Source organism: Mastomys coucha, unplaced genomic scaffold (assembly GCF_008632895.1).
Source record: "Mastomys coucha isolate ucsf_1 unplaced genomic scaffold, UCSF_Mcou_1 pScaffold17, whole genome shotgun sequence".
Taxonomy (NCBI): Eukaryota; Metazoa; Chordata; class Mammalia; order Rodentia; family Muridae; genus Mastomys; species Mastomys coucha.
The window spans coordinates 33,308,462-33,322,865 of NW_022196899.1; positions in this window are offsets into that span (position 1 = coordinate 33,308,462).

Here is a 14,404-nt window from a genome sequence, read left to right on the forward strand (position 1 = left end):
GTAGAGCATAGTGCCAATGTGTACATTGATGGGAAAATTATCACCTATGCTACTGATAGCATCTGTGGCTGTGTTTACTGCCTTTTCCAGAGTGACTTAATAGATTTTTTAAAATGCACTCTGGTTCCTTTGCTCTTGATAAACAGAAAGTGCAATTATAAGGTTCTTCTGGTTGCAGTTAGTAGACACCCTCATGTAATAATCTTACAGATTTCTTGCATTGACACTCTCTTTAGGCAAAACGTATTCCATGAGTCTCTCTGCATTTAGGATTGATGGGAGAAATAAAGATAATGAAAATGTGCATTTAGCTCTTAAGACTTTTGTGTCATTGCTTAGAATGACCTAGTGGTAAGTAGTCCCAGGCCTTCCTAGATTCACTGAAAGAAGAAACTGCATAATAGTATAGAAGGCATATAAAACCATCAAATGATAGACCAACTTTTTTTATTCATTCAGTGTATGGTTATTGAAGGCAGTAGTTTGTTAGGCTAAGGATCAGAGAAGAGAATCCATGGGCCCCTTGAGACCAGTTCTTATAGATTCTATCTGCAGAGACTAATCTACAGTATCTGATTTAAGACAATTTGCATAAAGAAATTACAAGTTTGTTTTCTCAGCTGCTGTAACTTCATTATAATTAACTGATTCTCAAAATAATGGAAAATCAAAAAAATTCTATGCCAGTAAATGTATGTAGCATAAAGCTTTCTGAACCCAAATACTGTATGCTTTATTCTCTATGATGGAACTTGACTCTAATGGCAGAAATGAATGAAAATGGTAATTATAAAAATTACAAGCACAACCTCCCAGAGAACTACAGAGTGGTGTGTGGGAGGCAGGGGCACATCCTTTGGTAATGTGAGAAAAGGCTGGTTTGTACAAATAAGTTTCTATGGGCAGAGCTCTCTGTCCAGGACAGAAGCTTGGCCCTTGTCTATGCTTACAGGATGGCAGTGGCTTCACACCCAATGACTTAATGTCACCTCCCTCTCTTCTATTTTGTTCTCTCACAGCCAAGGACATCTTCTCACAAGTAAAATATTGGGTTTTGTGTCATTGAGCTCAGGCACTAATGTTTTGCTAGTATGATTGATTCCAAGAGCAGAGTCCAAACCCTTCTCTTTGGCCATAAGACATTTTCTCCCAAGACTCAATACCAGGACCAGTTCATTACTCATTGTCTCCATGAGTCTTAAAAATGCATATACACATACTGCACACAGATGCACTTACAAATCACGAATACTGCACACACATACTACAGATATACTGTATAATACACTACATACATAATAAAGATAGTACATATGTATTCATAAACACTACATAAATATACTACATATATAATATATACAATGTACTTACATACTTACATACATATATGCGCTATATAAACAAACACACTTTACACACCACACATACACACTACACATACACACCACACACAACATACAAACACACTATACATACATACTCTATACATATCACAATAGATATATAGTATATACTACATATATAAATATATACATTCACTACACACACATAAATCTGCTTCACACACCACACATACACACCACACACCATAAAACTGCACACACAACATAAAAATATACTCCACAAAACACTCCACACATACCACACCCTATACACTTATGCACACATTAAATATTTGCATACATACATCTATATGTTGATACATATGCACAGATCTTGCACACACAACACACAGACAGTATATACACAAAGAATTCATACTCTACACACATAATCTACAGGCAATAACTTCAGGTCTGCTTCTGAGAGACAGAGTTCTTAGTGTATTGGATGCAGAAGGTCATGCCAGACTTCACCTCTGTAATGATTGCCAACAGTACTGTTCCCATTTAGACAGCCCTGCATGCTCAAAATGGCAGAAGTGTTGGGTTTAGTCTATAGAACTTTGTATTTATCCTTTTACTTAGAGATATAACCTATCTGTTACCAAAAGTTTTGTGTTGTTTTGTACCCTTCAAGATTTATGGTTTCTCTCCATGACTTTAGGCCTTGTATGAAAGGATCATATTTTACCCACTTCTTTATAACATTCACATTGTTCTCAGTCACATATGATTTGTGTGATTTGGTTTCCCTCCTTAAATATCAATCAAATGGTCCAAGCTTGTACTTTATCATAATAATTTGATTACTGCAACTTAAAAAAAAAAACAAACCTACTGCCTAGTGCTTCAGTTTCAATGGCTTTGACATCAGGGCTATTAAAAACCATAGCATTTTATATTTCCATATTAATTTTAAAATTGGCTTCTCAGTTTTCTCAGAAATCAATCTGTGATGTTGTTGGCTGAGACATTATTGTCTTCTCAGACAGACTCAAGCGAGTGGATACCTTTCCTGTGGCATTTCCAAAGGTCTCTACCTTCACTATTAAATGTTGCTGAGTTTATGGAAGACTGGATCAGCTTGATATATTTTTATAGATATTGTATAGTTTCTTTGACACTTTTAGAGTGGTTCATGAAAACGTGGTTAATTTTGTAGATTTTGAGTAAGCAACTTAATTAAATTCACTTGTCAATACCTGTAGTGTTTTTCCCGTATATCCTGATAGATAGATTCTTGAAATTTGTTTTCTTCCTTTGTGTCCATTGCATTGTTTTCTGTCCTTTATTATATTCAGTTGGACCAAAAATAATTCAATGCTGCAAATATCATTCACTCTGTCTACAATATTGTACTGTGATAATTTTCAATCAGAAAAAACATATGTCAATTCACAGTTTACATATATCTGTAAGCAATTTAGTCAAATCTAGTGTTTCTTCTTCAGTCATTCACTGAGTTTGTTTTGCAATTTAAATACAGTAAATAGTAAAGTAGTATGCATATTTCATACACATTATTACAGAAGAACTTTAGAAAACAATAAAATGCCCACAATCACTTCCCCCCATAGGTCTGTTTTCCATTAAACAATTCACGTGTTGACCAGTGCACATACCTGTGGTGTACCTGACATATAGGAAGTTCCCCCTGCCTTTACTATCCAACTCAGATCCTCAACCCTGCCCAATCCTCCACACAGCTCTCTTATTCTCCTTGTGCATTCCATTGTTTGTAAATGCACATAAACACAGCAAAACCTCTGTATTCACACAGTATCCACTGGCCATATTATCTGAGATTAAGTTCTACCATTGATATCTGATTTAATTACTTCTCAGTGAAGATTAACTGTCTTATCATAAAGCTCTTTCAAAGTGTATACACTAATGTACATTGAGACTTGTTTCATGTTTGTTTATTTTAAAATAATCCTGGTTTTGTTTCATTATTTTGTTTTTACTTTCAGACAAAAGCCATAGTATAATTTTGGTTGTCCTGAAACATGCTGTGTGGAATAGACTGACCTCAAACTTGCAGTAATTCTCCCGCCTTGGTGTCCAAGCCTGCCCTGACACACTGGAGTAAACCTCTTGGCACTGTTTGCATGAGTCATTTCCCCAGAGCTACTAGTTCTTCTCAGTAGGTGAGTGAATCTCAAAGGCTGCCTGACCTAGTGCACAGATGCTGCTGTCTGATGAACATGTTTTACAGTGTGCACTTGGTTTATCTCTCTTAATATAATCTGTTGGTCCCAAATTCCCAGTAGACTCTAGACAGATTCTTCACCATCAGCTTTAGCCATCAAGAGGAGTGCATTCTAGCATTGTTATGATAGTCTTGATGCTCATCAGTGGTGGCTTATGAAGGCTATGGTTTGCCCTGTATAAAAGTGATTTGACTTGACAGAGTAATAATGTTGTCTCAGAGGATTACGGCTGAATAAGCTGACCCTTTCTAGCTCTTTCTAAATTCTGTTTGGCTGGTTCATTTTAGCTCTTCTGGCTCAAACTTCTCTCTAAGATGACAGATTCCATCTGGGTTCTCTTGGTTTCTCACTGAATTGTTTTGCTTGGCCTCAAGGTAACACTGGAAATTTGCTCTAATTTTCTTGCTCCTTCTTATGTCCTGTCTTCAACTGCCTCTGGTGACCTACAATGAGTTGTGTGAACCTACAGAATAACTCAAATCCACTGCACTGAACTTACTGCACTGTCTCCCACCTACCTGACTTCCAACTCGCCTTACCAATATCAACTCCACTCAACTGAATTGAATGAATGGACTCTCTTTCACTGTGCTGCTCTTAAATTGGTTTTCTCCTGAAAGTTGGGGATATCCTATCTCTGACTCAATTGGTCAAATCTTTCACTGATTCATCACTTTGTGTGCTTCTCATTTAGATAGCATTATTTGGGATTAAAAGTGTGTACCTAAGGATTCTAGCCAAAAGGATTAATGATGTGTACTAGGGTTTTGTATGCATTATGCATATTGCATTTCTGCTGTTAAAAAACTAGTGCCCTAGACAATGCTCTGTACTAGACACCTGTTTTATGGACTAGTATCTAGTCTTGTCATTTATTTTCTGTTTTTAATGAGAATTTTTATTTTAGTTTGTTTGGATTTGGGACTATGTCTACTTTATGACTACATATGGAAAAATGTCTAATGCATCTTATCTCAGAAGCCTTCACATACTCTTATCTGTAACAGCTAATGTGAAGTGTCTTATTGATTAGACCCAAAACTCTAGGGAAATACTTCTCAATATTCCTATAACAATTATCACATGAGTTAGTAGACCAACTAAAACAGATTTTCCTCCTTAAATAGGAAGGAACATTCCTTAAATGGGAAATGAAGGCAAATGAGACCCAAAGACAGAAAAAATAGTGAGTTTTCCCTCCACTAAGCAACATGAGTCACAGTAATCTTCCCACAGACGGGGCATCTGCTTCCTGATTCTGACTTGAAGACACCATTGAAGTGGAGCTGGGAGCAGTGCCCTGTATCTTCCTAAGCTCCTGCTAAAGGACACAGCTCATGGGACCTCTTAGACTGGAAAATGAGGTGAAACAATTTTATAATAAAACTGTTATATATTATACAATAGTACATAACATACAACTGCCATGTTCTTTATATATGTGGAATTAGCATTTACCTAACATGAGGGAAATTATCTTTATGTCTATGTTATCCTACATGTATATGTATGTGTACATATATATCTTTGATCAAATTATTTAGGGAACAATTCTGTGAAATAAAATTTTAGTTTTAATGGTTTATATATGTGACTGTGTATCTTTGAAATGGATGCAGGTACATGTAAAAGCCTAAGGAGGGTGACCTGACCCATCCTGTAAGATCAAATTATAGGCATTTAGAGTGGTCTGACCTGGATCTTTGGGGCCCCTGTAAAAACAGCACTGGTCCTTCTTAACCATTGAGCCATCCCTTCTGATGCTTGGTTGTGCAAACTGACCTAGGGGATTTTTGTTTTGGTTTTCTTTCCAAAGAAATCCAATATGATTTGAAAAATTATGTATATCATTGGACAACAATTTTTGATGGTGTACTTAAATTTTAAGAAAATGGATGCTGAATTTTGACACATAGTTTTTCAAAAATAACTATATTTTTTCTCTTAATTTTCTGATGTATAATGGTCAGCTCTGAAGTAATATACATACAAGCAACATTTAAAAGAGTCTATAACTTATAGATTAATAGATAGATGATATATTAGATAGATAGGTAAATAGAGAGAGAAAGATAGAGAGATAGATAGTAGATAGATGATAGGTTGCTAGGTAGATAAAAGATAAATAGATGTTAAAAAAAGAAATAAATTGTATTGTCTAAAGTGCCAATAGTGCTAAGCTGTTTTTAATATTTTAAACTACTTCATAGAATGCAAAAAACATGATTAAATGGGTGGTTTCTGAAATATGAACAACACATTCTAGAAATACATCATTTGTCGACACGTAAATATTCATTATCCATGGAGTGCCTGGTCATTGAACATAGAGAGATTTAGCTGATGCTTACAAAGAAATCCTGTGAAGGCATGAGGAATGCCCCAGTGTAGGGTAATTTGAAGGCAAGGAGGCAGGAATGAGTGGATGGGTAGAGGAATACCCTCATAGAAGCAGGGGGAGGGGAGAATGGTATAGGGGTTTCGGGGGACCAAGAAAGGCAAATAACATATGAAATGTAAATAAAGAGAATATCTAATATTTTTTTTAAAAAAAAACCCAAATAATCCAATCAAAACTATCCCCATGTTCTAGTCTTTGGTATGGGAAGGTACTGTGAAGGATACCAAAAGAGAAACACAAATAGCAACTCAGATTGGTTTCCATTGTTGTCCTTTGTTCTCTAGTGCTATCCTGTCTGGAAAATTCTTTTTACATTTTAGTAATAGTTAATGTTTTATTTTACAGCCCTCTTCTTTCCTCTCCTCCCTCCTTTTATTTCTCCCTCCATCCATCCCTCCCTTGTTCCTTCCTTCCCTCCCTTTCCCCCTCCTTCCCTTCTTGTTTTCTCCCTCCCTTTCCCTTCTTCCTTTCCTCCCTCCCTACCTCCCTCCCTTTTTCCTTCCCTCCCTCCTTCCCTCCCTGCATCCCTCCTTCCTTCTTTGCTTCCTTCCTTTCTGTCTTGACATGAAAGATTTTTCTTGATTGGATCTTTCAAAGTTAGAAGATCCATCCTAAATATGGGCCATATTTTCTGGTTGTAACTATATAAATATAAATATGAATATGAATACAAATATAAATATAAATAGACCTGGAGGAAGGAGATTTTTCCTGTTTTTAACTACTTGACCTCACTCTCCCTGGCAAGTCAATTTCTTCACTGGTTGTAGAAACCTGCTTCTTCATAATTCAAACATGTCTTCATGAGTAGCTGAGAAATCCAGTTTTGTGGACTGAACAACTATTGGGTTCTTCGCCTTTCCCTATGGGATCAGCCATTTATTGAAGTAGCCAGACCAAAGCCTTTAAGACATTCAAATAAATCTCCCTTTAATGCATGGAGATTTATTCTTTCAGTTTTTTTCCTCTGGGGAACTCTGGCTTATATAGTTTTATAATTTTTGATTGTAGATTGTTTCACTTATGAATGTCCTTGGTTAAATACACCTTTTACTTAGCATCATGAGATCTTGACATTTGCTCTATTATTTCAATATATAAAAATATAAATATATACATTTGAAATCTCTCTTTCCTATTCTTTATTTACAAATATATTTATAAGAGTCAAAATGTTTGGTATTTGAACACTTAGCATTAAATTTGATTTCTTTTTTTAGTACTTCTTATTTTTTTATTCAGTCTATAGTTATCAGAGAAAAGACTTTTCCCAATGCTTCACTTAGAAGTTTGTTGAGATTTTCTTTCAACCAAAGTATTGAATCTGTTTGGTTAAAGGCTTCATATATGTTTGAAAAGAATGTAAATTCTTTTTGAACACTGGCTTTCCACATCAGTCATTTAGAGTTTGTGATCTTACTTTTCAGACCTCAGAGTGTGAGTAGATAAGCTTTGACCCTACTTTACTTCAACTTTTTCATTGACTTTTTCTCGTCTTTGTTTTCTGTGGTGCTGGGGATGAAACACAGAGCCTCAAGCATGATAGACAAATGTACTTCGCTCCAGCTTTACCCCTCCTACTTGAACAAACACAGAATGAGGTGCTGAGGTTACACACTTTCTCACTCTTTGTTTTTAAGTTGAAATGCATTGTCTTACAGTTGTCTATATTTTCTGTTTATATGCAATGTAATTACTGACATCTGTGGGTTTATAGCTTAAATGTTGTCATTTTTGTCAGCACGGAGATTTATTTAAAGCATAACTGGAGTGCTTTATCCAGCTGTTCTTTGGGGAGAGGATGCAGATGTTTGCCTCACCAGGCAGACCTCCAGAGACATTGCAGTTAGAGTTCTCTGTCTACTAACAATCTAAATTAGAGATCTTTTGGGGGCACAATATTTTTTGAGAAATAGGATGGAGACAACCTATATAACTTATCTAAGAGTAAATAAAGAACATCTAGTCAATTATGGGAATCTCAGGCCTGCTTCAATCTTTGTGTCTATGTGATAATTGTATGAGCTCAGCTTTCATTGCCCTGTCATTTTTAGTTCAATTCAAAATAAAAGTAATTTACAGGTGTGTGTTCTTCTATTTTTCTCAACCTTAAGTTTAATAACATTTTTTAACCTCCCTTCTAGCCCACCACTCACCAGAGATAGTGAAAAAGAAAGACTATTTGGATATGGGTAAGTGAGTCTGTTTAGAAATTGTTTTTTGGAGCAAATCCCACCTGTATGGTCAGGAAATCAGCAGTTCAGTTCAGTACTATTGAGATAGCAAACAGGAATATTGGCAGGGCTGGCAGCATGATCTACCCAGAGCTTAAAAAGGTGAGTAATAAGAAGTACACATTACATGTAATCACTTAGACATTCTTTTCCTTTAAAGTCTCTTGAGTTAATGTAACTAGTAGCTGAAAAAGTTTTCACCACCTACATCTACAGTCATTCTGCTACTGGATTCCACTGAGGCTTCTCTGCTTTGTTTCTACACATGTCTGATACTCTATATTGTGATGTGGTAGTCAGGTCCTCTAGGAACTGATGGTGCTGCATAGGATATGGTCCTAAGCACAGTAATTTTTTAAAACATCTAGATCTTGAAAAATGGGCTTGTAAAGATATCTTGTTATAAACACTCTTTCTTAATCTAGTCTATCACCAAGTCTACTTTTCATGTATTGTGTAGATCTTTGTGGTTTAATTTCCAATAGTTTACTTTGTTCCCCTTGTTGATTGATTCTAAGGAAGTCAGTAGAAATCATTTCAGCTATTTGCTCTCCACATCCAAAGAACAAGTTTAATTTGTACCACTAAATTTCTCAGTGATTTAGTAAAAATTAAGCATGCAACTTCTGTTTCTAGAGATAATGGAGAAAAAGGGTATAGTAGCCAAGACACTATTTCTATTTGTTAAGAAAGGACACTGGAGTGTTGGGCTTGTTAGTTTTCATATGGAGCTTGGATGAAATCTTACAGCACAGATTTTTAAGTGTGATTCTTGTTCATTTTGGTCAAATTCTAAATGTTTGAATACTTAAGATATATCTGGAATGAAAGAATATTGAACGGAGGCAAAGATGCACATGTATTCTGATTGCTGAAACATATTCTATTCCAAATATAATTTTATATGACAAGTTTCCTAAACAGAAAATGCTTGCCAATTTTATTCAGAGACCAAAAGGCAGACACACAAGTCAAACTGTCATTAAATTAAAATCCACATGAAAGTTCTGCAAGCCAGCTACCATGTCAAACACTAAAAATAATAATAATAATAATAATAATAATAATAATAATAATAATAATAATAATAATAAGTGGTTTTTCAGGACCTGAAATTTCACAGATGACATGCTCACCATCTGGAGATTTTCCATCTGCTCCAAGTGACATGATATATTCACCAGGATTGACCTAGGCAGCATCAGCTGCAGATAAATGGCAGTTGATTTTATCACACATTTCAGGCTGGGATGTCTGGGAGGAATTTAAGATAGCCATATTATCTGTATCTTGTGGGATGCCAAAATGTTATAACTATTGCGAGATTTTAATTATTTGTTTAGTTTCTATTTTCCTTATTCAAGAACACAGGTTTCATTATGGTAGAAATCTGTGTATATTTCAAAGCCTGTAATATGGTTCTTAGTATACAGTAGATGTGTTGAAAACATATAGTGAGGATAGAGTTCACAATCACTACCCAAAAAGATCTGCTGTTTGTCAAGCATTTTTATTACTATACATTAACAAAATATTACAGCATCCAAAGAACTGTTTCATCTACCCACATTTTTCAGCCTGTGTGTGTGTGCATGTGTGTGTGTGTGTGTGCATGTGTATGTGTGTGTGTGTGTGTGTGTGTGTGTGTGTGTGTTTGGTGTCGGTCAGTTTACTTTTATCAGTTAATGTGTTTCTATAGTTACAACCTCTTTGACCACAAAGCATCATGCTTTTCTCTGAATTTCAATGGGATCTTTTATTTTCTCACTTATTTTCTCTTGTTTCTACTATTTTTCTCACATGGTTAAGCTTCAGTGATGGCACATTTCCCCCATAGCATGCTTTAATCCCATTGTTTCTATAGGGAAACAGGAGACAGACACAGCCTCCATGTGCATCTGGTATACACTACAATGGAAATAAGGCCTGTCTCCAATAAGACAGAAAGTGATGACCTTTACCTGTAGTAGTTGTTGTCTGACCTCTACATCCATGCCATACCAATATCTTCTCCTACTCATAAAAAGGAGTTCATATGTGCTCTCATGTACAGAACATACACCTCTGTGGTAAGACAACTCTCCCAATGTGTGCTGTAAATTCACCATTATTTCAGATAAAATGTGAGCATTTGCTGAAAGTGAAATTGATTAGAAAGACCTGTGAGACCTATGGTCATGAGAGATGCCCCTCTGCCAATGGTCCCTACATCAAGGTTGTTTTTTTTGCCTTTTTTTTTTTTAAAAAAAATTAGTATCCTTCTCCTCTGTGTATAGCATTATTAATTCTCAATGTTTGCATCTCTCACCATCTCACATCTGTTTTGCCCGTGACCCTTGTTAATTTTCTAAAACCTCAAATTATCATTTTCCTGTTAGCTCCTGCATCTTCCTTGGTCTGTTTTTCAAACAACCTCGGATACATTCTGCCTCTTGTTCCTTTCCATCCTGAACTATGTTCAGCTTCACTGGGAAACAGTCTACTTACGCATTCCTCCGTCTGTTTTTCAGCATCTGCAACTCTGGCTGCCATATTAGGAGCATTTCAAATGAATCTGTTGAGTGTGTGAAATAATAGACAGTTGGCAGTTGCTCGTGGGTAACATCCACACAGATTTCCATGGATGGGAATGGCACTCCATTTTAGTTCTAGTTAAGTGAAATGCAAATGGAACTCCACCAGTGTTGCTTTCATAACACTATGTGGCTGGATATGACATTCCAGTATCCATCGGTGATGAAAATAGATACACATTTTGGTTGTTTTGCTCTAAAATTATAGAAAATGTTTCTAACATATAAAACTGAGACTGTGTGGTTTGTTTTTTCCTTGTTGTACTTTTCCACTTCATGGTATTTATTCACCTCTATGTTGTATTGAGCATCAACATGTAAACAAGTTGAAATACTGTCCCATTTAATTTATTTTAATATGTATATTCATTATTTTATTGTTTATGTGTACGTACTTACATCTGTGAGTATATGAGCACAGGTATGTGGGGATGTATGCAGAGGCCAGAAGAGAGCACTAGATCCCCCAAGAGTTGACATTGTAAGTAATTTTGAGCTGACCGATGACTTGAGTACTGGGAAGTGAACTCAGGTCCTCAGCCAGAACAACAAGCTCTCTTTAGCACCGAGCCATCTTTCCAGCCCCTGTACAACTCTTAACCTGTTGAGATATCTCTTCAGCTACTCTGATCTTCTAAGTACCTGAAGTTTTATCTTTACTATGAGCTTCTATGTGGTAGATCTAATATAAGGATAGGCATATAATTTTGATAGTAAATTAATCAACACTTTTGACATATGCACAAATATGACCACATTTCACGATCCCTTGACTGGGATCTAGAGTTACCTTACCATTTCCTGAAACAAAGGACTAAGCCTATTTCATGTCAATCAGACAAATATAGAGGAAGTTTTCTCCACAGGTAAAGAACCAGGGCACACTCCTACCACAAGCAGCCTTTTTCTCAGCGTGAACTCTGTCATTACGATTTTGTTTATTGAAATTTCATTGAATGGAACTAACTGGTTTTCTTCATAGATAGATTTTTCCCTAATGCTATTAATCTTTGCTCTGTCTTGACTAATTTCTCAACATTACCAAAAATGTCTATGGGTCTTCCCTCTCTGAAAACAGCTTTCTTTGTCTGACTGCTAATAGGTCATAGAAACAAGCTGTCCTTTGTATTCATGTCTAAACTCAAATATGCCATGTCTACAGAGCTCTTTGTGTAGTATTTTTTATGTAAAATTGCTGCACACTCAGCATGTTTATTTATTTTGATAATATGAAACATATTGGGGTTCTTTAACATTTATTGAAGTTGGATATTTATCAGCATTATTTGTCTATGGTTACTTGAGTTCCTTGATGTATGTATATGAAAAGGGGCCTTCCATCCTTCAGCTGTTGTTTAATATTTTTTCTTGTGTTCACATGAGTGTTCTCAGAAAATTATGACAGCAAGGATATCATCTATTTCACCAGCACTGAAAACATACCTCAAACTGCACAAAAGGAGAAACAGTAAATGAGATAAAGAATTCTAATACAATTATTCCCTATCTATAAAACTTAAAAACTAACTCACATAGAACTGCTCCTAGGTCAGGCCCATAGGTATGGCCCTTTTTCTTTGTTTGGACACACTTTAAATTCTCAGGACAGTAGACAAAACCTTGTTAAATATAAATATGTAAGCCATAGCATGAAAACAATTTGAAATGAATTTTATTTATTTTATAATTTAGGGATTCATAGAACTGTTCGTTTCTTTTAATGAGCTAGGGGGAAAACCCTACAATTTCATTAGGCTCAGGATAGACATAAGAACTGAGCAATCTGATAAGGAGAAAAGTCAGAGGTCTTCCTGAGTTGACTCCTAGATCTATGCCATTTAATTCAAACTGATTTAAGGGTCATTTGAACTCAAATCAAGATGAAAAGTAGAATTTATCAAGTACAAGCTTTCTCTTTCTGAGCACAGAGACCTATCAATGTCTGTCTCTTGGCTACCCTCTTTGTAATAAATGTAGGCTTGGTGGATAATGAAAAGCAGCTGAGGAGTTAAGGTACAGAATACTTCTTTTCTTCTTCTTCCAACTGTGATCGCTCTTATTCTTCAAAATCTGCCACAGCTGCCAAAAACTCCATTTCATCTTAGCATGAGGTGAAGTTTCCATTAAAGACTTTTTGAGTAGCAGGGGTCAGTGATCAAGTGTCAACTAGGCTACCAAAGAATGCTGTCCAGCAAAGTCTACCAGAAGGGCAAGCAGCACGTGCAGAGGCAACAGAATATTTACAATGGGCCTCTGCACTGTCTTATCTCCTGTGCCTTTAATGTTGGCAAGATCATGCCAGGAGAGACAGGACAGCAAAATGCATGTGTGATCCCATCAGCTCTGGTGACTGTTGTAAGACGAGCTGAGTTATATTTTATCCCACAAACTTTGCCAGTTAGAACAATGTTGCTATGTTCCCATGACAGACTGCTATGATGTGGTTGTCTCTGGGTACAGACAAGGTTAATAATTTCAATACTTGGTCTTGTTTTACTCATAACACAGATATTAAAAGAGTTCAATAACAACCCTTAATTTATACTGATTGAAAACTAAAATTAGTGGAAAAATAACTCTTAAATATGTATTCTTTTTTTTTCAATCAACACTCACAGTGAGCATCACATCAGCATGGGTGGATTCTTTCCAATTTCATTTGGTCTTCCACACATTCAGCTTTTCCCATTCTATCCATTCACTGGGATTTAATTAGTGTCTACTATAAACCTAATTTACCAAATCAGAATCTGAAGAAGTGCACAGGGTGACATTCCAGGTTAAATTCCAGTTGATGACAGATCTGAGAGAGATTTCCAAAACAATAATAGTCTTGACACATGCTCCAACAGTCTCTATGGAGGGTAAATAATGTATTTTATTATGGGATGAAGAGAAAATAAAGAAGCACATTTGTTTATTTAAGAATTAGTCAGTGGGGCCAGGGGGCATGCAGAAGAGCAGTAACACATTCCGCAGTTATTTTTCACAGTGATTTAAAATTTTGGTGTCTTCATAATTGAAATATTTAATATCATGACAGCAACATATTGCTTCCTGTTGACTTCCTCAGAGAGTCAGTTCATGCTGTGTGGTTAGTGAGAGAGTTTCCCATGTGAGATCAGTAGGGATTACCATGGGAATGTCTCTACCTTCATGGATCCTTCTGGACTTAAAGAACATAATTTAATTTGTCAAGTTAACCTGAGTCAGCAACACTGACTTTTTATTCTCTATATATACAGGACAATGTGAGGAACATTAATTCTCCCCTTTTCTCACTGTGTGAATGACAGTGAGTATACAGGGTCAGTCTGGTATCTCTCTTCTGAGTCTCCTACAGACTCTCAATGCAAGGCACATTAAAAATAGTCATCTACATTCACTCTCTACACTCACTGCTGGATGTCTCATAGCTACCTTTTACTTTCTGATTTGATTTCTTAAAAATGTAACTGAATTTTGAAAACTTTTAAGGTTACCCAAACACTCCAGTGGTTTTATTTGTTGTCCTACTCACCAAAGGAAAAATAATGAAGCCCTCAATTAAATGTGTTTCCAGCTTCACTTCTATAAATAACTCAATATTATGAATCATATC